The following is a 27,619-nucleotide window of genomic DNA, read 5'->3' on the forward strand; positions in this document are numbered from 1 at the left end:
TCAGGTAAGCGCTACACATGTGATGGTGTACAAAATGAAGACAAAGAGAAAAGGTTAGATGTTGTTTAATAAGAATCTTAATAAATTTTAATAAAAGAAATCTTAATAAATTTTAATAAGAAAGAGACATTTTAATACATTTCAAAATGATTTCATTGCATTCATAGAGTTAATAACAAATTTCATTAATGATAACGATCCTTTGTATTTCTATATTTAAGAAGTTTATGATGTTGTTGAGTAGCTATTATTTAAATTTATTCATTTATTTATTTTGATAGAGAAAAAGAGGGAGAGAGAGAGAGAAGGAGAAAGAGAATCCCAAGCAGGCTCTATGCTGTCAGAGCAGAGCCTGATGCGGGGCTCAGACTCATGAACCATGAGACCATGACTTGAACTGAAATCAAAAGTGAGATGCCTAACTGACCGAACCACCAGGAGCCACCTTGATTAGCTATTTTTCATGTTCTTTTGTAAAGAAAATTATTTTGTGAATTTTATTTTTAGAATTTGATGAATAAATTATACCATTATAGACTGATATTTAAACTATTTTTTAAAAAGATGCTCCATAAATATTTAGCTTACTGATTTGCCATATCTGTTATGCTGAAGTCCTATTATTTATATAAGAACTCTCCTATATTTTAGGGACTCACAGTGTAATTAATGAATATATTTATAATCATAAGTGTTAAAGGAACCTATTTAATCATTCTTGCATTTACATACAAGGAGCTCAGTACGGTACACTGTATATAGAATTATCTTGTACATACTAACTTGTGGATATCTTGTTTCCAACAATTTCATCATGTGAAATTGGAAACATGTATTTTAGTTTCTATAGAACAATTGTTAAATTTCATATAATATCTTTCTGGGAGAAATGTGAGTAATTAAGAAGCACAAAGCTACCTATTTAATTAACCTACTTATATTCACGGAAGAATCTTTAGTTGTAAAAAGTCAAAGGAAGCTTACCTTTAGTTAATTGAGTCAGGAAATTTTTTACCTTTTTACATTTCTCCCCACTCATTTGATTTAGTCTTACTCACTCTAAATGAGTCACCAAATGATACCAGACTGTATACTTTTGTCCAAGCACTATTTTGTTGAAGCCTCTCTATGGTCAAATGTAAGGCCAATATCAATCACATTTTGTTACCAAAAAGGCATGAATATGTTTTTAAAATAAAGCAGTATTCAAATATGAAAATAGAGTTCATTGATTTTTAAGAGTAAGGGATTTAATGGTTTGACATCTATTGAATAGTTCAAAATGCAGTTTGGTTGCTGCTTAATCTTTCCTTCATGTGGATATTGCTAAACCACAGGTGTGGAGAACTTGGCTTACATATAGATCTTTCTATCCCCAGATAATTGTAGTATTTACAGAGATGAACTTTATCTGGTTCAGCTTAATATTTCTTTGAAAGGGCAGTCCTAGTTTAGAAGCAAGTGAATAAAAGGCATCATTCTTTTAATTACTTTTTTAAAAAGAACCCGATTCTTTCTCCTTGAATACCCTAAATTAGATTAAACTTTTTGGGGAGAAACAAAGCACAGGGAGTTGTTAGTGGAGAAGTGTTTTGAAGCCAAATATAAGTTACCACTCCTTTCATGGAATGAAGGAAACTAAAAAAAAACATCAGCTGCCACTTCAGCTCAGTAACGCCAGTAGCTCTGAGTGAAATCATTTGGAGACTGCTGAGTAGAAATAGTTTAAAAGTCTATTGTAAAAAACAATGACTTTTCTTTCATTAATTAGATCAGAAACTGCTTTGGTTTTGCAAAAGTGAATAATCTTTTATTCCCTGGTTATAGTGAAACCCTTAAGCTCATTTGATTTTCTGTGCCCCACTCGATTTCACTTTAAGGGTTTCCTTTGCAAATGCATTGTACCAGGCCAATCCCATTAATGTTTTCATTTTCCTCTCACTTTAATAAAAAAGCAAAGAATAACTTTTCTTAAAATGAACACAAGACAGGGGGGAACATAAATTGCAGAGCTGAAGGCACAAGTAATAGAATGAGTAGCATTTTGTTTGCTTGTTTCCTACCTCAACCTCAGATAGATGATGAAGACTGCTTCTTTTTTTCTTCGGAGTGATTTTTTTATGTTGTAAAATATTGGATTTTTATGGAGATTATTTTCAGTTTTGCTACTTTTTAGTTGAGGTTTATTCAGAAGCAGAATTTATGCCAGCATTTGGGATTTTGCTGTCTAGCATCTATCATACATTAATTCACGCTTGATTAATGTAGAATTTCTGAAAATTTCAGTGTAGTATTGAACTTTTTTTTTGACACAGTGGAAAAGAGTATACTAAAAAAATAAATAGCATAAAAAATTACATAGGAAAAGTATACATAGCTAGAGATCAAGCAGTTTTCAAAGCTTTAAATATAGTTGAAAATGTTCAAAGCATTATTTTTCAATCACTTTGACATGACAGTTTCAGCTTACTTACTAATTATAACATTTATATTCCTAAGAAATAACACCTTGTTTTAGATTTTAACATATTTCAAGTTACAGTTTCTTAAAAATAACTTTTGTAACTTAAGAATTTTTAATGTTTCCTTTATTTATTTACTTATTTATTTTGAGACAAAGAGAGAGAAAGGGAAAAAAATGTGAGTGGGGGAGGGGCAGAGAGGGAGACAGAATCCGAAGCAGAATCTGTGCTGTCAGCAAAGAACCCAACATGGCGCTCCATCCCAGGAACCATGACATCATGACCTGAGCTGAGATCGAGAGTTAGACGCTTAACCAATTGAGCCACCCAACCACCCCTAATTTAAATTTTTTAATGTAATACATTTGCATACATCTTAACTAAATAGGTCAGTGTGCAAAATACAGAGATCTTCTGCTCCCACACTCCCATCTCCCCATCCAAAGTACCCGGTCACTGAAGGCAAGTATTTGAACTTTATAAGCTTTTTCTTTTAATATTTTTAGCTACATATCTAAATATGTCACTGATATTTAGATTTCTTGACCTCTCAATTTTAAGCTGTGTATAGCTGTTAATGACTCAGAGTTGAAGCTCTTTTAACATTCTGTGCATACATATAAAAGCACGCTTTTACTTGCATTACCCCACTAGAGTCTTCTTATAAGTTTTGGTTAAAACATTAGTTGGTGTTTCCATTATTACAAGTATGTAAATGTGTTTATATCTGAGTTAAATGCTCCACACTAGAAGTATAATTGCTTTCTTGTGAAACTGTTTTTATCTGGAGTTGATGATAAATTATGTCTTTAATTTGTACGTACCTATCATTCCAAATTCTACAGAAACATTATAAAATTCTCTCAGTATTTACACATCAGATACTCTTCTAGATTCTTTTTTGTTTTGTTCTTTTTCTTTTCACTGCCAGCTTCTTATTCTATTCTTCAACCTCTGAGCTGTAGGACTGTGATACGGCTACCAATCCAGGACTTCCTTCACCATCATCCCCAAATTTCCTGTGTGTTTCTTTTGTGTTCAGTTTACTTTTATTCTCCTTCTGGGTAATTCCTTAATTTTAGGTGAATATGTCCTCCAGAAACATACGAGAAAGGGATCTTGGAAGCTGACATTTTGAGAGCTTACAATTCTGAAAAGCATTATTGAACATGGTATTTGACTAACAATATAATTCTAGTTTAGAAATGCTTATTTTTCCAAATGTTGAAGATTCCATTTCTTCTAGCTTCCAGAGTTGTTCTTGAAAAATTGTAGTGACATTCTGATTCTAAATCTAGCTCTGTGTGATGAAGCCTATTGTACATACTTATGTCTCCAGAAGATTTTAGGATTTTCTCTTTATCTTTGGTATTCTGACATTTTAAGATGATACAACCTGAGAGCTGCTCCATATGAAATACCACATTTCATTGGGCTCAGGACTCACCAGAGCATTTTTCATTCTAAAATGTGTGTGAGTGTGTGTGTGTGTGTGTGTGTGTGTGTGTGTGTGTGTTTAAAAATATAGATAGATGATAGATAGATAGATAGATAGATAGATAGATAGATAGATAGATCTATACATATGTCTTTCGTTCAGTTTGGGGAAATATTTTTCTAGTATTTCTAAATGTATTTTCTTCTATTTTGTCATTCTGCTTTTTCTTGAAACTTAATTAAACCAGCACCTTAATTTTATTACATTTTCCTATTATTCATGTCTTTGTGATATTTTTTTCCTGTGTCTAAACTTCTTTTGAATTTGATCTTCCAAGTCTTTACCTGGATATTTTTATTTTTCTTATCATATATTTAATTTATAAGAGGTTTTTACTCTGAATGTACGTTTTTAATATCTCTGAAAAAATATTTTCTTTTGAGTTTGTTTCAATGTTTTATTTTTTTGAGAGTGAGCAGGGGACATGCAGAGAAGGAGAGGACAGAGGTTCTGATGTGGGCTCTGCACTGAGAGCACAGAGACCAATTTAGGGCTCGAACTCACAAACTGTGAGATCATGACCTGAACTGAAGTCAGATGCTCAACCAGCTGAACTACCCAGGCACCCCTCTTTTGAATTATTATCCTTCTTCTTTATTTATTCTCTTTCTTCTCTAATCCTATTTTCTGTTTATTGATTTTGTTCACTTTTTCATTTACAGGATTGTTTTATGTGTGATGCCCATTGACCATCCATTCACTTTTAAATGATCAGAATAAAAGAATTCATTGGATGCTCAGTGTACAAGGGTCACTTTGAGAATGATACCTGTCCCTTATAGTAGGGAGAATCATTTAGTCAGGGATTTTTAAATACTAATGTCTAGGGATCGGGATCGTTTAAGCTTGACTCATTTACATAGAGCAGAATCTTCTAATCTCTTATAGATAAACATACAATGGGCTGGGGAATGTGACTTTTGACTACACAGACTTTCATGTTAAACCTTTTCTTTTTATTTGGGTACCTCACCTTCACCTCTGTCACCTTTGTCTGTGACCCAGAGATAAAGGCCTCTTTTCCTTTTTAATATTATTTATTTTGAGAAAGAGAGAGTGAGAAAGAGAGCAAGCAGGGAAGAGGCAGAGGGAGGGAGAGACTGAATCCCAAGCAGGCTCTGCATTCTCAGCACAGAGCCAGATGCAGTGTTCAAATGCAACAAACCGTGAGATCATGACCTGAGCCCAGGGGATCAAGAGTCAGACACTTAACCAGTTGAGTCACCCAAGCACCCCAATAAAAGCCCTTTTTGCTTGTCATCTCCATAAAGTTAATATGTGTTAAGAAAAGGTAGGGGCACTTTTAAAACTGGTGGGAAGATTAAAAGATCTGAGAAGTGATCGGTTCCATCTTTTGACAAATCTCCCTATTTTTAGTCTTATCCCATATGCTTTATTACCAGTAACTGCAATTTCTGAGTAATTCAGTGGCCTTGTGAGGAGGGACATGACTTTCTTCCTGTTAGAGTGCTTTAGCATTGGCTTTCTTTGCTATGCTATGTCACGTATCCATCTTCTTTACTTTTGCCAAAATAATTTTTTTAATATTTCCCATCTGTGGTTTCATCTCTTTCTAAGTACAATTTTTCATTCATATACTTGTCAGTTTATTTTTTATTTATTTTAAAATATTTGTTTTTTTATTTTGAGAAAGAAAGTGAGGGAGAAAGAGGGAGAAAGAGAATCTTAAGTCAGCTTACGCTGTCAACACAGAGCCAACACAGAGCTCAATTCCATGACCTGAGCTGAAATCAACAGTCAGATTCTTAACCTACTGAGCTACCACGCATCCCTATTTTCTTGTCACCTTAATAGTTTTAAGAGGCAACAGAGGAAAAGCCATATTCAACAGAAGTTGCATAATATAATTTCAATTTGTAAAACTGGCAGTTCAGAATTTTTATTATTTTATTTTAGTGAATTCACACTAATGATTGCTTACATTAGCTGAGTGTCAAAATGTTCTTGTGAAAAATTATTACTTGCTAAATACCGAATTCAAATCTGATCTTTCCTCCACTAGAATAAAGATGATTTGAAAATACATATATTTATATACTGATTTTATTCCTTCATCAGTAAAAGAGTATCACTGATCATATCAGAGTGTTCAGTAGATTTTCTATTCTACTCAGTTCCAAATGTTAAAAATGTATGGATGAGATGTCCTATCGATTGTATTGGTATCTGTGTTTAGCCTGTTAGAATAATTATCACTGTTGTTGTCCATGCATGTTAGACCTTGCTAATGCTCATAAAAATATTGGTATCATTGGACAATGTCATAAAATGTCCTACTCAAATATATAGAATTCCGTAAGCATATTGACATGTTACATTACATTCCTGTTATTGAGGTAGAGATAAGAACATACCATTGAAATGGGGGCAAACTCAAAAAAGAGATGAAGTCAAGTCAATTCAAGGAAGCATCGTTGACTATTTTGTATTACGAACAAGAGAGGAAGCTTCCGAGGAAACGCAGGTTTTGAATAAGAGGGCAGATACTGGCCTGGTTAACTGAAACATGATGTACACAGGAAGGAAGTCTGGAGGAGACAAATGTTTTGGTTTCAGATGGATTCATTTTGAGGATCTTTTGAAATGTCAAATAGCAATCTGTAATATAGGACTGGAGCTCATCAGAGAAGTCGAGTTGAAATGTATAGAATTGATATAGTGAGCTGAGCTACAGGGAACAGGACACTCTCCCACATCACAAGAGTTTAAACAAGTTAGCGAACTACACTCTTGTGGAAGAAGCATGGTGGAAGGCAATTTGGGCTGAAGTGAGCATAAAAAGTCATCCAGAGTTACTTCAGATCTCTATTCTGCCATTCCAAGGTGTGGCACTCCTCCTACCCCAAAATCTCTGGTGGGAGTCCTCTGTCATAGTGGTGTCTCCATGAGCTAAATGGAAGAAGGCAGAGCTCCTCCCTTTTAAAGAGACTTAGCCAGACCTTCACCCCATTCTATTTATATCTCTTTCATAAGAATTTAGTCGTATCTCACCAAGCTACCAGGAAGCCCTGAATATTTTATTCTGTATGGTAACATGGAAGGCTAAAAAAATGGTGTTTTATATTTAAATAGAAATAAGGGAATGGAAGATGGAGTATGCATCTCGCAGTCCTATATTAAGTCACTGGCATATAGATTGCATTTTGAAATGTGGATATGTATGAATCACATCGTGTATATTAAAAACCTTATTTTGAAGTCAGATTTTTGTGGATTGAGCAACGAATGGCAGATGAGGAACTAAAGAGAAACAGACAAATCCTTCAAAAGGCTTGGATGAAAGATGAGGGAGAAAGGACAGTAGTCCAAACATTTAGGATTTGTGGAGAATAAAGTAAACTTGGAAAAAAGGTGAATCAAGAATGCAGGGTGTGATAAGACTGATGACCAATTAGTATTTATTAAGTAATGTTATCTATTGGTGCTATATTGAGTGTTTTTATATGCACTAACTCTTTGCATCTATCTTCATATTATAAGCAAATAATCAGAGGCCTGAATGATTAAATGACTTAAATTGAGACCCAGAGTTGCTAAATACTAACACTAAGGATATTATACCTAAGAGACCCTTTGTCAACTCATAATTACAATCAACCAATTTCTTCTTACTTAGGCAGGACTTCTACTCTTAATGACCATCCAACTTAATACCTTTGTTTTTGGTTACAAAGTTAAAGAGCTCAGTGAAGGTAAATAGATAGTCTTAGTCAGAAAGTACAATGCATGAACAAGCTTTTGGTGAAAAAAAACCCTTCCTAATGATGACAATTTTCAAAACAATTCTACCAGGAACCTAGATTAGGTGCCAAAGGTACATGCTGTAGTTATGTTTCCAAAGCAGAAACTGATCATCACATTTTAAATTAATTTAATGCTCTTAATTTTCTTTGAGCTGTAAATACTGCCTTAAAAGAAGGAGTTAGTATTTGTGTTTTATATTTCATTATTTTTAGCTTTGTTTGATCTCTTATCATTTAAAATTTTAACTGTAGCACAGTTATAATAACTATGATAATGTTATAATTAGAGTTAATCTTGTTTATATGAAAATGATATCATGGATGTCTATGTAGTTGGTGACTACATTTTTAGAAGATTTTATTCTCTAGAACTATGCTTTACACTAGAGGTTCAAATAAGTGTACAGACTAGGAAAAGGACATGCTTTATTCTTGGGGAAAAGTCAATAGTTTATTTCCTAAAAAGTCTTCATTTAAGTTTGCTGAAGAACATGATTCTTTGAATATATCTCTGTTTCTCTGGTTTCTCTGGTATTTCTTATTGACCAACAATATACATCAGTAGTATAAGACTGATGTATACTAACAGAATGTATTTAAACACAATGATAAGTGGGATGCCTGGGTGGCTCAGTTGATTACGCAGCTGACTTTAGATCAGGTCAAGATGTCACAGTTTGTGGGTTCGAGCCCCACATTGGGCTCTGTGCTGACAGCTCGGAGCCAGGAGCCTGCTTCTGATTCTGTGTCTCCCTCTCTCTCTGACCCTCCCCCTCACTCACATTCTGGCTCTCTCTCTCTCAAAAATAAATAAACATTTAAAAATTTTTTTTAAAAATAAGCACAATGATAAGTAATTTAATAAAGACCAGAACTGTGTGACTAGAAAAGCACTTTACTTTATGTGGTAAACCTCCACTGGGACCAGTTGCTAGGTGTTTCTCAAATGAGACTAAGGCAAGTTCATTTAACTTTACAGTATTAAAAAATTATTCAATTTATTCATCTCTTATACGATGGTGTTTTCTGAATAGTCCATTATTTGTGGTTCACTGTAAGGAGAGGATATAAATGTGTGTAATTATCTGGGCCCTTGACATGTATCAGTGCACTGAGATCTCTTTAATGTTTTTGTCTACCCTTTACTGTAACATTTTCAGATTGATAATGTTATTCTCATTTGACAGATGAGAAAACTGAGGATAAAAAACATGAATTGTCCAAGGGTTGTAAATGATTGACTCAGAATTGTAACCAAGGCCAAATCCAAAGCCTAAAATGAAAAGGACTCAGTGTACATTATTTCCTGTAGCATGCATTTATTAGATTCTTCAGAATGCTGTAACAAATTACCACACACTTCGAAACTTAAAAAGACAGAAATTTGTTCTCTCGAAGGTGTTGAGGGCAGAAGTCCAAAATCAAGGTGGCGTTAGCTTCCTACAAAGGCTCTAGGGGAAAATTTTACTTTGCCGTTTCCAGATTCTGTTTGTTCACAGTTTCCTTTGGCCAATGCCAGTATAACTCCAGTTTCCTCCTCCATTTTTGCATGGCCAGCTTCTTTGTGTATCTGTGTCTCTTCTTTTCTTTGTCATACAAGGAAATGGGTTATTGGATTTAGGACCCACCTTAATCCGGGATGGTCTCCAGAGATTCTTAACTACATTTGCAAAAAGGCTTATTCCACATAAGGTGGCATTCTGAAGTTCCAGGTGGACATACCCTTTTGGGAGATCATGGTTCAACCCAGTACAATGGGCATGGCCACAGTTTTAAAAACACTTAAAAATTGTAAAACATAGCAAAAGAACAGAAAAAATATAATGCATCATATACAATATAATTAATAATAATAACGTGATCACCTGTGTGGCTACCACCCACCTCAGGACATAGAACTTTCCAGCAATCTGAAAATACACAGTCTCCTTCATTGATTATCTCCCATCTCTGTTCATTAGAACTTTTGACTTTATGGCAATAACTTCCTTACTTTTCTTTAAAATTTTGCTATTCATGTAGCAAAATAATGGTTTTATATACTTTTGAATTTTATATAAATGAAACATTACTACATATTTTATTTCATGTTCTGCTTTTTAAAATTAGTATTGCATTTATAGGAATCATATATATCATTGAGGGTGGCTATGGCTAATTTATTTTCTTTACAACTTATACATTTTATTTTTGTTGCATATGTTTGTTTTATTCTCATTTTGGCTATCACAAACACTATTATTATGAACACTGTTATACATTTATCCTCATATAACTTCACACTTTTATGTGATACATATGCTTAGTAGATGATAACACATTTCTTTTTTTATTTATTACTTTTTATTTTGAGAGAGAGAATGAGCTGTGGAGAGGGGTAGAAGGAAGAGAGAATCTTAAGCAGTCTCCATGCTCAGCACAGAATCCAGCTCTGGGCTTCATACCATAACTCTGGGATCATGATCTGAACTGAAATCATGAGTCAGAAGCTCAACCAACTGAGCCACCCAGGCAGCCCTGAGAACAAATTTACAATGCAATTATAGCAATATACCTCTCGCCAGCAGTTTATATGAGTTCCTGTTGCTCATAATAACCCATGGCATCAGCTGAAACTTTTGTTATCTGATAATTCATAGGTGTGCAGCCAAATTCCATGACAGTTTTCACATAAGTATCCCTAGTTACCAATGAGTATCATAAATTTATTGGATTTGTACTTTTACGAACTTCCAGTTCAGTTGTTTTTCCCATTTTCAATTTGTCTTTTCTTATTATTTCTTTTTTCTTAAAATTCTGGATAGGAGCCAATTTTTATTTCATGTAATGTAAATATTTTCCTAACATATAATAGTTGTCTTTGTTCTCTTTTATTGTATGTTTTGATGAGCAGAAATTATTTTTTAACATAGTCCATTCAATCCATCTTTTTCTTTATGATTAGTGCTTTAAAAAATGCCCTATTCTTTCCTACTAATTCTTCTGTTTGTAATCCTTTTTTGTTTGTTTCTTTAACCAACCAAACCCTTTTCTGACTGGCATATTCTTTTTTAGACTTGGTGGTATATTTAGGTTATAAACAAGCCTTGATTAATTGGGAACAATTCTGTCACTTTCAGGTGTGTGGCACAATATTCATTTGTTTATTTTTCTAGGTTAACTTAGAGTCCAGTCCTAATTTGCTCATTTTCATCTTCTTGGAAGATTAATTTACAGTGGGACTTAGCTATCTAGTAAGTAGGGCTAAAAATGGGTTGGCTTTGAAATTTGTTTTACTCTGTGCTTTTTGTATAAAGAATCTCCCCAACTAATTTCAGTGTTGGTCATTCTTCATATTAGGTATCTGACTACATGGAAAATTTACTGTTTACCAAATATTTTACATGTGATATTTCAATTCTATTATAAAAACTATTAATATATGTAATAATTATTATCACATTATTGATGGAGATTATGAGATTGAGTGACATTAACTAATATACCAAGGGAGAAATGAAGAAGTTATGAGTTAAAAATATGTGATCAAGTTTAATTATTTTCAGACTCCTTCAATGTCTCTCTTTAAATGCAATTTCAAACTTTAATGTTACAAATTCACATATTTTAAATGACATCACCAATTTAAAAATAAGTGAAAGAACCCTGTTCTAATTTAAAATACTTCCAAATTTCTCCCTATGAGCATTCTTGCCTTATCCATATTCAAATGAAATTGTTTACATTTATAATCCTTTTGAAAGTTATTCCTGTTGTTTTCCATGTTAATGTGATGTGTTTTCTTTTTCTTTGAGGAGTTTTGGGGTGACTCATAGGGAGTCTTTGAGGACAATTTGCTTAGCAAGTAGACTTTCTCCCTTGTTTGCTTTTTAGCAAGTATTTTGGATAAGAGAAGTAAAGGCAAGATGGGCAGGACATAAAGATCAAATTAGAGAAGTTAACTTGCCATTTGTCTGCAATAGATTTGACTATGGTTGCTGTTTTAAAAGTTTATTCCTAAGAAGGTATTTATTTCCCGTGAAGGTATTACAGTTTTAGAATACATAAGATTTATTTGCTTTAGAACCTTGAACATCATACTTATATATTTGTAATGGGATGAGTTCCAACCTTATATCTCAGGAATTATTTTTCAAAAACACGTTCAGTAATTATAAATGCTTCTACTAGTTCCAAACCAATGGTGAAGGCTACATCTCTGAAGTTATGGGATAGGCAAGGGAAGTAGTAAAACAAAGTGGGAAGATGAATTTGGGGAAAAACTTAAAGTGTGGTATCTAGTTTAAGACAGTACCTTCAGATAAATATGCTCACACTTTTGAGATTTTCTAATCCTCATTTGTATTCTAGATATAGGCTATGAATAATTTATTGTGTAATTAATACTTAGAAATCATTATACTATTCATATAAAACTGAATTCTAATGAAAACTTAGTTATTTAAAATAAGACTGAACCTAGTATTAGCCACTAAGTGGTAAGCTGTCTTCTGCACATGCTCCTACCTATGGTTGCTTTTTTGTATGATTTCTCATTTTGAATATCTTTTGTAGTTCTGAGATTTGGAATCTTAGGATATAAATATATATATATATTTCAAAACTTTCTTGTACTTTGTAATTATAAACACTTCTCTTTCAGAATAAGAATAATAGAAAATATGACTATTATATTCTAGTCTCTCAGATGGATTATATTCTATCATGCTGCTGTTGTCCAAATACAAATACATTGTATGACTAGTTGATATAGATTGAAATCTGAGTAATCTATATTATCATTCTACTGGGTGTTGGGTTTTCCCTTAAAATCATGCTTTTCAATTTCCTTGGAGTCTCTTTGGCTCAATCTCCTGCTATTGTAATCATTAGAAGTCCACAGAGAGGATAATTTCTCAAAATATAGACAGTTTTATTCAGAACATGAGCCCTCGGGCATTTCTTTTCATTTTTACTTAGCGTGGAATATATAGATGCACCTTTGACTTAAATGTACTTATTACAGTGCCTGAACGCAGAGTATGCACTCTTCTGCTTTGAGATACAGGTGGCAAGAATTCTTGGTCTGCCAAGGAATTTTATTTGCTTTTAAAATCTGACTGTTTCATTATATGACTTTGTTTTATTAAGATTTTAATAGTGCAAATAAGGGTCAAGCCTTCTTTGTTGATGAAATATTAAATCACTCTTTGGTCTTCTTACATCTGACAGTGATTTTCTACTTCATCTTTAAAAGCGGAAATGTGAGAGCTTTTCATCCAGTGGAGTAGTTAGAATTTATTCATATGAATTCAGACCCATTGAAACCTGCCAACCATATAAAAACAGTTGCCAATATGGGAGAAGTCTTCCTTGTGTTGTGAGAGAAAGGTTTCACTGTTTAGATGTGAACTTAAAATAAAACTGTATTCCTCCATTTAAAAAAAAAAGAAGCCTGTGACTACTTGTCTCAGATAGCTTTCTCCAGGAATCAGGAACAAAGATGTATTTGATAACATCTTAAATCTTAAATTATTTTTTGACATATATGTATGTGTTTACAAACATATTTTAAAAGAGTATATATATGTGTGTGTGTGTATGTATACATGTGTGTGTGTGTGTGTACACACACACATGTAGATATAAATCTAATGTTAGAAACAGTCAATTTAATTCCAACTTCAAATTGTATACGGAATTTATTTAGACTAGGCAAGCAGGCAGAGATTTTTTTTTTAATTTATGGATTTGTTTTTTCAAGTGTGACGGATACTTTGGCATCTGCTTTTAAAAAGTATTCAAAATGATCTGGATTTTTATTAGTGAATGTTTCTTGACACTAGTATGTTTTGTTGTTGTTATTGTTGTTGTTTTTTATTTTTGATTTTTACTACCTGGGTTCTTTTGTTAATGGTGTTATTGTCATTCTAATCACCTGTAACAGCAAACATCGAGTCACAGTTAAACGTCAAAATCCTGGGGTGCCTGGGTGGCTCAGTCAGTTGAATGTCCGACTTTGGCTCAGGCCATGATCTTAGTGTTGTGGATTTGAGCCCTGCATAGGGCTCTGTGCTGACAGCTCAGAGCCTGGAGCCTCCTTTAGATTCTGTGTCTCCCTCTCTCTCTGATCCTTCCCTGCTCATGCTCTGTCTCTGTCTCAAAAAATAAAATAAAATGTTTAAAAAAATTAAATAAGGCAAAATCCTTGCTCACAGCTTCCTTGTACAAAACGTACAAAACGAGTTGAAGGAGCCAAGACTCAGCAGGCATGACTGAAAAGGGAAGTCCCAGTGGTGCTAGAATGGCACTGCAGTGGCAGAAGATGGCTCATAGGTGAAGTCTAGAAGAATGAGAGGGAAGATATCCATCGTTTGCTCCAAAGTGTGGAAGTTGAATCCTGAGGAGAATCATGACAATCTTAAACCCTGAAAAGTTACAAGGCAGACTCTGGATGAGCTGAAATGCACATGCTTCAGCATAGTTTGATAAAAGGCAAGTTCTTCCTGCTTCTCCACACTCCCCTGCTCCTTTTTCTGAAGCTGTTTGTTGCTATCATTTAATCCTTTTCTCATGATATAGGAGTTATGATACTCTTACTGGAAGAGACCTTTAAAGTCTCAAAACCCAACAGAAAAAGAAGAGAGAGGGTATTTTCCCAATGATAGCAAAAGGACACCAAAACTTGGATGGAGAGGGTTTGAGATGTTGAAAGATGTGAATTGTTTTACACACTTACTTGGGGGAGACAAGAAGAGAACACTTAAGAGTGTTCCTAACATACCTATTGCCCATGAATGGCAGGAGTGAGCTCTAGAGGGCTTCCTGGAAATCTGTGTCCTGAACATGGATGATGATGGGTATTCTCTCTCCCTTAGCCTTTCTCTGATGATACAGACATAAAGAAAAACAAACAAACAAAGAACCCAAACCCTCAAAATCCTGTTTATTTTGTCTCTTTGATGTTTCCCAATCATTTATTCCCCTTTCATTCATCCTGTCACCACTCTAATTGGGGTCCTCAGTTCCTAACATTCAGTTTTTTGTAGTTTCTGACTATTTTACTTTCTCATTTCTCTCTATTTCAGTTCACTCTAAACATTGCTTTCAGTATTAGTTTTCAAAAATATAGCTTTTTGTCCATTATTTTTCCTGCAACAAACTTTCCATGGCTCTTTGATGTTGGAATAAGTTTCAAATTCCTTAGAAACTTCTCAGCTCAAGACAGTAGCCCCAGCCATGAGCATGTAAATTTAATTAAAAGAAATAAAAGGAATTAAGGTCATCAATCAAAGCTTCATTTCATGTACCCAAAAGCCACTGTGACTAGTGACTACTGAATTGGATGGCATGGATTTAAAATATTTCTATCATCACAGAAAGTGCTATTGGACAACCCTGCCTTAGAATGTTGTATGAGCCCTTCCATAACATGTTCTAGCTTACCTTTCAGCCTTATTTTCTTCTACATAGTGTCAACACACCTCTATTATCCATTCATATGAGTCTACTTATTGTTGAAAACATAACCATTCAATCTGCAAACTTTCATTGAGCTCCTTGGTATACTAGGCATCCTTCTATGGGCCTAGTATGAATTAAAATAAGACAAAACAAGACTTCTCTCATGGAGTTTATATTAGGGAGGAGATTATAAACATCCAAAATATTAAAAATGTAAGATATACCGTGATAAGAGGCACAAGGAAGAAAAATAAAAATGGTAGTGTTCAGTGAACAATGGGTGAGTGGTTACAAGGGGTTTTCAGGAAAGGTATTTTTGTTGAAGGGTATTCTCACCATGCCCTGAATGAAGTCAGGAAATGAATCCTGCAGCTCTCTGGGGGACTATAAGTCTTTCATTCTACTACCTTCCAGCTTTTGCCCCTCTTATCTTTGTGGTGACATCATTTATAAACAACACATCATCATTAACTGTTAGCCTTTATCTTGCTCTAAGTATTTTTGGGCTCTAGCCAGAGTATCATGGGGTCATAGATGGTTAGAACTAGAGGCAACTATAGGGATCATCTAATCTATCTCCAGTTTTAAGGGGGAGGTAGCTAAGATTCAGATAGGCCTAATTGATTAGTTTTAAGTGACAAAGTGAAAAATATGGTAAAAGTTGCTTAGAACTTAGTCTCCTGGCTTCTACTGTTTCCTTAGTTAGGACTGAGTTTTCTAAATAATGAGTTCAAAATGAGGAAGCCCTCTTGAACCTTTTAAGAATGTTTTTTCTTTAAATATTTATATTATTTTAGCTTCCTTCAGAATATTGTTGATATTGATGTTTCAAAGGAACCATTTCTTTTTTTTTAAACTCCTGAATCTATCTAATCATTCAGACACATAATTGTAATTATTTCTACACTTAGTTGTCTTCTAAACTTTAGTTTACCAATACTGTATTTTTTAGCATTATAAACATGATGCATCCACACACACATATATGTAGGTATATGTTTATGTAGAAGATGGATGTATATGTATATCTCTTTGCCACCAATTATATGTGCTGTTTTTGTGTTCACACAGTGCATTCACAAAAAAGCAGAAACTTCCTTTTGTGTAGTCCCAACTAGCATAATTTGAATGGAATGATGGCCTTATGCTCCAAATGAAATCCTGAGGAATTTCCCTAAGAATTCACATAGAGGGTGGGCTAGTACTAATTTTCTAGAATATTTTTAAGGAAATAGAAGCCTTAAACTCATCTTTGGTAGGTAAGGGCTAAAGCTCCTCTTTTTGCAGAATGCAAGTCCATGGCACATTATTCAAGGTTAATAGCTTAGTAGTATAACTTTATTATACTTACTATATTGTCAATTAATAGTAAGCTCATAAGGAGCATCTTCATTTAATTATTTTGAAAATAGTGAATTTTAACACTGAAACTACAGCTTCTGAGAATGTATATCGAATTATGTGCTTTAGAGAATGACATCACCAATATACCTATACAGGTCATATCTACACAGCTCCCCCTTACAAGAAAAATTGACAGCTAGCTATTCAGGAACAAGATATCATTGAGAGAATTCTAGAACACGGTGGTGAGTCTAAAGCACACCCTTAAATATTAGAGACCAAGGCAAACTGCATTAGAAGAGTAACAGAAACAACTACATGTTGTCCACATTGCCTCTTCCCCAGGATACCAGAGCACCATACAAATAGGTCTCCCTTGAGCCTCTGTTTATTCCAATAAGAAAAGACAACAATGAGGTCACCCTGCCTTTCCCAACATTGTAGGTTGCTATTTGGGAGCCCTCACTCTGATCTTGCATCATGGAGATTACAAGGGAATCTACAGGGCCAATCTCTGAGAATCTGATTGCCATAGAAAAGGGGGGGGTGGGGAGAGGGAACTTGCAACAACCAGCACATAGATCTTGGCAGACTGAGTTCCTACCTGTAGTGCCTAAGTAGTAATCCCAGATAGCACCTCTGCTCATCTGCAGACCCAGTCAGGGGTATCCTTTGACCAGGGACCTTGAAGGGGGGCAGATATGCCTGATTTGGATCATCAAAGGAGGCATTTGCTAGCCCAGAGCCCAGGATGCTTACACTCAGGCAAGGTGATGAGCCATAGCTCAGCCCATTGTGGAGAATGCCTTCTAGGCCTATACGACCAGTAGGCCTGATGACAACTCATGGAAGCTATGCAGCCCAGTGGCACTTGAGCTGAGAGGCAGACAAGAAGAACGGATTACTTCCAGAGCAAAACTAGTACCCGATGTTGAAGCTTCCTATGCTGTGCGTAGGTGGGAGAATTAAGAAGGCTGAGGGTGGCTTCTGGCCTGTTTGGGAAGTTGAGAGTAGCTTGGAATGGCTCCTCTCCCTCCCGTCTAGGCAAGGAGGCTGACACATAGCCCCACCTGCTGTGGAGAACGTCTTGAGCCCCTTCTGGCCAGAGAAGCTGGCAGAAACACCTGAAAGCTGTGTAGTTTGGTGTTCCTGCCAAGAGAAATGCAGACCAAGCCAGTAGTTTGTAGAGCAAAGTCAGTGGCCTTGTATAACCAGGTACCTTGGGCTTCAGGTCAGTTTAACTAAGACAACAAAGAGTTTCACCAGTTTTAGAGCCACTTTGGCTCTAAAGTTTCCCAGTTAGGGAATCTAGTTCATAGCCTTGCTTATTGTTAAATATAGCCCTCAGCCTGTCCAAACAGAGAACTTAATAAGAGTGCACAGGAAGCTGCATAGCTAATTCAGCAGTGGGACTCTGTACGGGGGTCCTTGAACAGAGAGTATTGCCTGTCTTCTCCTCTCTGCAGAACAATACTTGTGGCCTCATCTGACCAAAGAACTCAATGCACATTCATCCCTGATTTGGGCCCCTCCCAAAACAAGCTGTACAGGCCCTAGGCCCTGGTTTGCTATCTTTCTAGGGCAGGGAAGCTAATCCATAACTCTATCTACTACTAAGTAAAGTACTGAGTTCCAACCATATAATTAGTCTGACCAGAGTATTCACAAATGTAGAAAGTATCCTACAGCCTCACTTGGGTAGTCAGTAGTATTATCTTAACGATTCTGTCAGTGAGACACCCCCCAACCCATCCCTGTCCTCAGAACTCAAACAGTTGCCTAGCTTCAAAATAGACCATGACACCAGGCCCCAGCTGCCTTTGGGCATTATCAGCTGACACACCCAGAAACCCAAACTGAACTGACTGGTGAAGAGTGTTCTCTGCCAAAGCAAACTTATAAAATCTGGAAGAGGAGTCCCATTACTTAAAGGTACAAATACCAATGTAGGGGATCAGGGATCACAAAAAAATCAGGTAAATATACCGCCAAACTAAATGAATAAGGCTTCAATAACTAAACCTAACAAAATGGAGATCTGTGAACTGTCAAAAAATATAGAAATTAAGAAATTAAGAAAACAATGCATGAACAAAAGTTTGACAATGAAATAGTAACCATCAAAAACAACAGAAAAGAAATCATAGAGTTGGAAAACATGATAATCAAACTGTAAAATTAAATAATGAATTTTTAAAGTAGACTTCTGTAATCCAAAAGAAACAACCAGCACCCTAGAAAATAGAATTTTGGAAATCTACTAGTTAAAGAGCACAAAGAAAACAAGAAGGAAAAAAGGAAAGAAAGCCTACAGGACTTATAGGACACCATGAAAGTAAATAATATTTATACTATGGGAATTCCAGAGGAAGAGAGAGTAAAGAACATAAAGTATATTTAAAGCAAAATGGCTAAACTTTACAAACCCAGTGAGAGAAATGGGCATTTATATCTACGAGGCCCAAAGGTCCCTAAATAGATTGAATCTGAATAGGGCTACATTGTGAGACACAGTATAAGTACATTGTCAAAAGTTGGGGACAAAGAATTTTAAAAGCAGCAAGCGAAAAGAGAGAAGTTATATACAAGCGACTATAAGGGGATTTCTCAACAGAAATTTTTCATGTCAGGAGATAATGGAATGACATAATGACAATACTGAAAGAAAATTACTCAGCCAAGAATCTATACTCAGTGAAGCTATCCTTCAGAATGAAGGAGGGATAAAGACTTTCCCAAATAAAATCTGAGAGAATTTATTAATACCAGATCTATCCTATAAGAAGTGCTAAAGGGAGTTATTGATTGGAAATAAAATAATGCTAATTAACATCATAAAAACACTAAAAGGTAGCAAAAATATAACTGGTAATGGTAAATCTATATCCATAGTTAAATTCTCCAATAGGTAATGGTGACACATTAACTCACAATTGTAGTTTAAAAGTTTAAAAAAGTAAATGTAGCAAAAATAACCATAAATAAAATAATCTGTTATTGTCACACAATATAAAAAGCTTGTAACAGAAATAACCTAAAATGTGAAGGGGACAAGAAACAAAGTCTAAAGCATACAAATTCTAGTGCAATTGTCAGTTTAAAATATGATATAGTAACTTTCAGATATTATATTTAAGCTTCATAGTAACTACAAGGGAAAATTTGGTAGTAACTACACAACAGAATACAAGGAAACAGTCAAAGAATCCTGATTCTAAAAGACATCAAAACACAAAGAAGAACACAGGATCAGACACAGGGAACAATGAATCTATACAACAATCAGAAAACAACAATGTAGCAATAGTAATTCCTTACCTATCAATAATCACTTTAAACATAAATGGATTAAATTCTCCAGCCAAAAGACATAGAATGGCTAAATAGACTAAAAAAATAAATCAAACTCCAATAATATGTGCCTACAAGAGGCTCACTTAGTGTTAAAACACACATAGACTGAGAGTAAAGGGATGGAAAAAAAAAAAAACATTTCAAGCAAATGGTAACCAAAAAAGGCAATATACCCTATACTTATATAAGTATATTTATATAAGATAACTGTAAACTATACTTACATCAGACAAAACAGATTTTAAACTCAAAATGGTAAAAAGAGGCAAAGGAGGTCATCATATAGAAGGGTCAGTACATCAAGAAGATACAACAGTTGTAATATTTATGCACCCAAAATTGAACACTTAAATATGTAAAGCATAAGCTAACAGAAGTAAAAGGAAAAATAAAAAGCAATACAATAATAGTTAGCAACATTGATACCCATTCTCAACAATAGCTAGATCATTCAGATAGAGAATCAGTAAGGAAACATCAGACTTGAACATTATAGACCAAATGGACCTCACAGACATATCAGAACATTTCGTACAACAGTAGCAAAATGTACATTCTTCTCAAGTGCTCATGAAACATTTTCTAGGACATATCATATATTAGGCCACAAAACAGTTTTTATAAAATTCAATAAGATTTAAATTATACCAGGTTATCTTCTCTGAACACAGTGGCTTAAAGCTAAAAAATCAATGGCAAGAAAAAAACTGGAAAACACATGAGCATATGAACACATGAACACATGAACACATGAAATTAACACCCTCCTGAACACCTGATGGATCAAAGAATAAAAGGGAAATAGGTTCTTGAGACAAATGAAAATTGATGCACCACATAGCAGAACTTACAGGATGAAGCAAACACAATTCTAAGAGGGAAGTTTATAGCAATAAATACCTACATTAAGAGTCAAGAGCAGCTAAGATGGCACAGTAGTGGGAAGACCCTAGGCTTGCCCCTCCCTTGAGGGATACTTTTTATCCCTATGTAAGTATCAAATCATTGTGAATACCCAAAAAATGGATCTCAGCACTGACAGAACAAATGCACAACTAGAGGGAGAGGGGAGGCTATATCATGGAAGGTAGAGGCACAGAGATGGGGAGAAGTGGATCTTGTGTGCCATAGAGAAGAGGGAGATCTGGTCAAGGAGAGAGACAGTGAGAGAGAGTAAGAGAAACAGAGAGAGAGAGAGAAAGAGAGAGAGAGAGAGAGAGAGAGGGAGAGAGAGGGAAAATTGCACAAAGAAAACACTTCCCTGAAGCCATTAGCCATTGGCTGGGCAAAGGAGAGGGGCTTATTTTTGTGAGTTTTTACAACCAGTGGAATTCAACATTTTAGAGGTCTGATGCATGGATGGTATAGAGCTCTGAGGGCACTGCAGTGTTCCTGTGGAGAAGGCAAGCAGGTAACCCCGGGGGATGTGGGAGCAGGTAGCATGTTCCAGGATCACCTGAGATGCACTGGGAGAGACAGATAGTTCCCCTTTTTTGGAACACATCTGAGAGAGGAAGTATTACCTCACTGGGGACAAAGTAATAAAAATCTTTAAACAAACAAAAGTCCATGGCCACATGGCATCACAAGAGAATTCTACCAGACATTTAAAGAAATGTTAATACCTATTCTTCTCAAATTATTTGAAAAAGGAGGAATGGAAGGAAGACTTCCAAGCTCTTTCTACTAGGCCAGCATTATCCAGATTCCAAAACCAAAGACTCCAATAAAGAAAGAACTACAGGCCAATTGCCCTGATGAACATGGATACAAACATCCTCAACAAAATACTACCAAATCAAAACCAGCAGTGAATTAAAAGAATCATTCACCACTGTTATGGTTCAATATTCACACAGTAATCAATATGATACACTACATTAATAAAAGAAAAGAGCCATATAATCTTCTAAAAAAAGGTGTGGAAAAAACAATTTTACTTTGGTACAGCATTCATTCTTGATCAAATCCCTCAAAAAGGTAGGAAAGAGGGAACATACCTCAATATCATAAAGATCACTTATGAAAAACCCACAGCTAATAAGTCCTCATTAGGGGCAAACTGTGACATTTTTATCTACAGTAAAAAACAAGACAGGATGTCCACTGTCACCACTGTTATTTAACATGGCACTGGAAGTCTTAGTCTCATCAGACATCAAAAAGAAATAAAATGTTTCCAAATTGGAAAGGAAGAAATTGAACATTCACTATTTGCAGAGGACATAATACTCTATGTAGAAAACTCAAAAGATTCAACAAAAAAATTGTTAGAACTGATATACAAATTAAGCAAAGTTTCAGGATACAAATTCAATGTTGCGCCAAAAACCAGATACCTAGAAATAAACCTAACCAAAGAAGTAAAAGTTCTATACTCTGAAAACTATAAGAAACATATGAAATGAATTTAAGATGACACAAATAAATGGAAAAACAAAAGACCCCACATACCCAAAGCAACCTTGAACAAGAAAAGCAAAACTGGAGCATCACAATTCCAGACTTCAAGCTATGTTAAAAGGTGTAGTCATTAAGACAGTATGGTATTGGTGCAGAAACAGACTCATAGATCAATGGAACAGAATAGAAAACCCATAAATGGAGCCACAACTCCATTGTCAAGTAATCTTCAACAAAGGAGGAAAGAATATCCAGTGTAAAGAAGATAGTCTCTTGAGCAAATGGCATAGGGAAAACTGGATAGCAACACACAGAAGAATGAAACTGGACAACTTTGTTACACCATACACAAAAATACATTCCAGATGGATGAAAGCCCTAATTTGAGTCAGGAATCCATCCCAAATCCTAGAGTTAGTAATAGGTAGTAACCTCTTTGACATTGGCCATAGCAACTTCTTACTAGATATGTCTCCTGAGGCAGAGGAGACAAAAGCAAAAATACCTTATTGGGACTTCATCATGATAAAAAGCTTAGCACAACAAAGGAAACAATCAACAAGACTAAAAAGCAGCCTATGGAAAGGGAGAAGATAATTGCAAATGACATATCTGATAAAGAGTTTGCATCAAAAATCTATAAAGAGCTTATAAAACAACACTCAAGAAATAAATAATGCAATTAAAAAATAGGTAGAAGATATGAATAGACATTTTCCCAAAGAAGATATATAGATGGCCAACAGACACATGAAAAGATGCTCAACATCACTCATCATCAGGGAAATACAAATCATAACTATAAAGAGATACTACCTCATACCTGTCAGAATGATTAAAATTCACAATGCAGGAAGCAATAGGCAAGGATGTGGAGAAAGGAGAACCCATTTGTACTGTTGGTGGGAATGTAAAATGTGCAGACACTGTGGAAAACAGTATGGAGTTTCCTCAGAAAGTTAAAAATAGAACTACCCTATAGTACAGCATTTGCACTACTAGGTATTTACCCAAAGGATACAAATACACTGATTTAAAAGCATACATGCTCCCTGATGTTTCTAGTAGCATTATCAACAATAGCCAAACTATGGAAAGAGACCAAATGCCCATTGACTGATTAATGGATAAAGAAAATGTGGTACATATAACAATGGAATATTACTCAGCCATCAAAAGTGAAATGTTGTATTTGTAATGAGGTGGAAGGAGCAAGAGAGTATTATGCTAAGTGAAATAAGTCAGAGACAGATACTATATTTCACTCATGTGTGGAATTTAAGAAATAAAACACATGAACATAGGGGGGGAAAGAGAAAGGCAAACCATAAAACAGACTCTTAACCACATAGGACAGACAGGGTGATGGGTATTAAGGAGGCACTTGTAATGAACACATGTGTTGTATGAAAGTGATGAATCACTAAATTCTACACTGAAACTAATATTACACTGTATCTTAACTAAGTGGAAGTTAAATAAAACCTTGAAACTTAAAAAAGAAAGTTTTAAAAAGTTAAAATTTAAAAAAAGAGATAAAGCAGTTCCAAATAAACAGACCTACTGTATACCTTAAGGAACTAGGAAAACAAAAAACAACATGAAATGAAAGTTAGCAGGATAAAAGAAATAATAAATATTAGAGCAAAAATAAATGAAACAGAGAACAGAAAATAAAAAGAAAAGGTTAACCAAAGAGTTATTACTTAGAAAAGGTGAACAAAATTGATAAACCCTTAATTAGGCTAACAAGAAAAAAAGAAAAAGGACTTAAATCTGCAAAATTGTAATTGAAAAAGACATTACGACTGATACCACAGAAATGCAGAGGATCATGAGAGGCTTCTATGAACAACTATATGTCAACATATTGAATAACCTAGAATAAATGAAAAGAAAATCTTAAAAACATACAACTTATCATGACTCTATCAAGAAGAAATAGAAAATCTGAGTAAACCAGTTACTAGTAAGGATGTGGGTTCAGGAAGCAAATCTCTCCCAATGAAAAAAAAGCACAGGAGTAGTTGGTTTTCCTTGGTGAATTTTACCAAACATTTAAAGAATTAACACTAATCCTCTTATAGCCTTCCAAAAATGTCAAAGAGGAAAGAACACTCACTCCCAAATTGACTTTACAAGATAGCATTACTCTGGTATTAAATATAGAAAAGGATGCTACTAGGAAAGAAAACCACAGACCAGTATCTCTGATGAATAGAGATGTAAAAATTCTCAATAAAATGCTAGCAAACTGAATTAATTAGTAGCCTGTTAAGATTATTCAACAGGATCAAGTGTGATTTATCCTTTAGATGCAAGGATGGTTCAACATATGGAAATAATTGTGATAGATTGCATTAATTGAATGAAAGAAGAAGAAAATAGTATGATTATCTCAACAGATGCAGAAAAAATACACAATTCAACATCCATTTATGATAAACACTTATAACAGTTAGGCATAGAAGGAATATATCTCAACATAATGAAGACCTTATATACTCACTGGTGATAGGATGACAGTTTTTAATTTAAAATGAGAACAAGGTATGTGTATCCACTTTCACTCCTCATATTCAACGTAATATTAGAAGTCTTATCCAGAGAAGTCAGACAGGAAAATGAAATAAAATGTATTAAAATTGGAAAGGGAGAAATAAAATTATCTCTCTTTGCAGACAACACAATTTTATATATAGACAATCTTAAAGATTCAGCTAACAACTCTTGGCTCTAATCAGTGAATTCAGTAATTTGTAGGATACAAAATTAACATACAAAAATCAGTAACATTTTATATAGCAGCAAAAAAATTCCAAAAAAAGAAATAAATGAATCCCATATTACAGTAAGCATCAAAAACTTTCTTGTGAGAGCAATAGAGTGACAAAGGCTTTATTATTATGAGAAAAAATATTTTGACCTTGTGGACCCCTTAAAAATTGTTGGAATCACTACAATCCTTTGACCACACTTCCAGAACACATTCTTAATGCTATACAAGAATATTATCCTCTTCATTCAATTTATGTTTATTTCTCCACTCCATGTCTCTTAAAACCATTTGCTTGTGGATTTTTATTTTCCAGTCCTACAGTAATGGACTCCTCATGGTACTGAGAGCTAAGGACGGTATTAGGGATGTCTCTAACTTTGCATGTATTATTCTCACTGCTGAGGAAGCTTTTCCTCATCTTGCAAGTCTTTTTCAGATAATCAGTCACCTTCTCTGCAACACATTAGTCATTCCTGTATCTTGTTTGTTATGTACTTCATACACACTTTTATTATTTTATAGTCATGAGGTGTTACTTGCAGTCTAAAAGCCAAGATGTGTATTAAGTACCACTTTATTTCCTTCCTAATTTATTTTACTGTGACTGACTTCTTAACTTTCTAACTTCATGGGAAATTCCATCTTCAACATGGTAGCTCCTCCTCCCTGACTTCATGTTCTTCCATACTCTGAGAGCCTACTTGTAGCCCAGAGACTGGAAATGAGGTTTGGTGACTGTGATGGACATGCTTACAGTCCCAGAGACATCACATATGGTAGTAATCTACTTGTTCACCAAGTTTTAGCTGCTCCCATGCCACGCTTTTTGTGACAAAATCTCTTCTGAGTGTGATGACCAATGAGCAGTGACAATGGTAACTTTTTCCTATACTGTCATGCAGTTGTTCTTTTTGGAGGATATAGGGCATTATCACACCACATTTTTGTCTCTATTTCTGGGACCCCACCAACCTAAGGCAAGCAGTAGTTTAAGGAAACCCCAACTTGCCTCATGCTTTTGTAAGGCTCTTTTTAATTTATAATTGACTCTATTATACTCAGCGGGTCTAGGATTTACAAAACAAGAGTTAAGAATTCTGGCAAGCTAGCTTTCTTTTCCTTCCAGTTATATACTTGCTCTGAGTACACAGAGCATGGTATTTTCTACTTTCTTGAAGGGGATGCAGAACAAAGAAGAAAATCTGAGAGGCGGAAAAGACAACACTAATTCATCAAACGATATAGAATCTATCCATACATAAATTAGATATGATTATTTTATTGTTTTATTTTCACACCCCACTCCCCAACAGACATGCACACATGTATGTACACACAATCCATTACATTGATGTGAATGCCTTGACATAGTTAGCTTCTAGTGTCACACACAATGACCAGCATAGTGTAGAATTTATAAATATTTGTTAAAGCAATCTAATACACACACACACACATACATATATATACACACATATATAACTACGTTCTTTACCAATATATTTTATCTTAATTCTCTTTGAAAAAGAATCTAAGCTATGCCTTCTTGTTCTTTATTATTATAATTGAGGAATTTAGAGCTAAAGACCACACCAAAAAAAAAAAAACAAAAAAAACAACCACTGATACCTTTCTTTAAGGATTTAAACATACTATGACAAATTCTTGGTATAATAACATTTACTGACTATCAATGCCAGGCAGAGCTCTAGATTGAGGCATTGGGAGGAAATACACAATAAGTAGACAGTGTGTCTTCTGACTCAGAATTGTTTATAAATTAAAATTACCTTTAGTGCTGGAAAATTGTAGTCATCTGGTAAGTACACTTAGGTATGCAACTAATTCATTTGTCCACAGGAATTTCTTACAGTGCTAAATGAAATGATGTTTTAAAATATCTAGTACATCATGTCATAGACGTTAGGTGATACCCAGGAAATGGTAGCTATTTACTTTGCTTTATTTCCCTCTGACTATAGAACTTGTTGGTCTATAGCACAACTATCATGCAGCTAGGAGAAATACCAGCTTTCTCTGCTGCCAGTAAATTCTTTTTGCACCAAGAGGAAATCTGGACTTCTTGCTTAATTAATGTACATAATAAAATAACTATTATAGAAGCAAAAAAAGGGAGGGCCAAAATGATTCTGTAATGTCTTAGAAATGTACTCCACAGGAGACAGTGGGAAGAAATCTGAATTTCCCAGTAATTTTAAGGTATTTTTTAGTACTTTATTTCTGTGGTTTATGCATGCTTGATTTCTGCTATGTCTGGATAAGCTCAAAGTATGTGTTCACATGACACAGAATGCTCAGTTTCTTGAAATAATAGATATAAGATCTCTTCCAGCATAAAAATTAGCCTTCATCATATAATAAAAGAATTGCCATAACATTAAAAAATGTTTATTTTGAGAGAAAGAAACATAGAGAGAGAGAGCTTGAGGAGGGGAGGGGCAGATAGAAAGGGAGAGAAATATGGCAGAGCCCAGTGTGGGGCTAGAGCCCATTACAATGAGATCATGACCTGAGCTGAAATCTAGAGTTGGATGGTTAACTGACTGAGCCA

The 27,619-nt window shown here is 34.8% G+C and overlaps 1 pseudogene; it reads left to right on the forward strand.

The window, feature by feature from the left end:
* Positions 1-13,974: 13,974 nt before the first annotated feature.
* LOC115301318 overlaps positions 13,975-27,619 on the forward strand; it is a 17,339-nt pseudogene continuing 3,694 nt past the window's right edge.

This window comes from Suricata suricatta, chromosome 1, assembly GCF_006229205.1.
Source record: "Suricata suricatta isolate VVHF042 chromosome 1, meerkat_22Aug2017_6uvM2_HiC, whole genome shotgun sequence".
Taxonomy (NCBI): domain Eukaryota; kingdom Metazoa; phylum Chordata; class Mammalia; order Carnivora; family Herpestidae; genus Suricata; species Suricata suricatta.